Source organism: Sinocyclocheilus rhinocerous, unplaced genomic scaffold (assembly GCF_001515625.1).
Source record: "Sinocyclocheilus rhinocerous isolate Xijiao unplaced genomic scaffold, SAMN03320098_v1.1 scaffold368, whole genome shotgun sequence".
NCBI classification, from domain to species: domain Eukaryota; kingdom Metazoa; phylum Chordata; class Actinopteri; order Cypriniformes; family Cyprinidae; genus Sinocyclocheilus; species Sinocyclocheilus rhinocerous.
The window spans coordinates 1,083,663-1,083,936 of NW_015664681.1; the positions used below are offsets into that span (position 1 = coordinate 1,083,663).

Sequence of the window (274 nt, forward strand, 5' to 3'; positions counted from 1 at the left end):
TGTTCTGGAACAGTGTTGTAACTGAATACAAACCACTGATTTCTAGTCGTGTCCTCTTTTGGAAGGCCAAACAAAGTAGTTTCGCTTTCACAACGAAACACACAGCGTCACACAGTGGGCTAGAGTGAGCGGCGGCGGGCGGGCTTGAGTGAGTGGAGGCGGGCGGGATTGAGAACGGCGCGGCCGGCGGATTCGACGAAGGAGCGTCCGGAGGGCTTGCGGCAACCACATGTGACGACCCCGGGCTGGACTCCACTTCGTCCACGGTGAAAGC

General features: G+C 57.7%; 1 protein-coding gene across 2 annotated transcripts in view; it reads left to right on the forward strand.

Moving 5' to 3' along the window:
• Positions 1–274, forward strand: part of LOC107730261 (excitatory amino acid transporter 2-like) — an 11,504-nt gene that overhangs the window by 5,546 nt on the left and 5,684 nt on the right. The window lies entirely within an intron of this gene.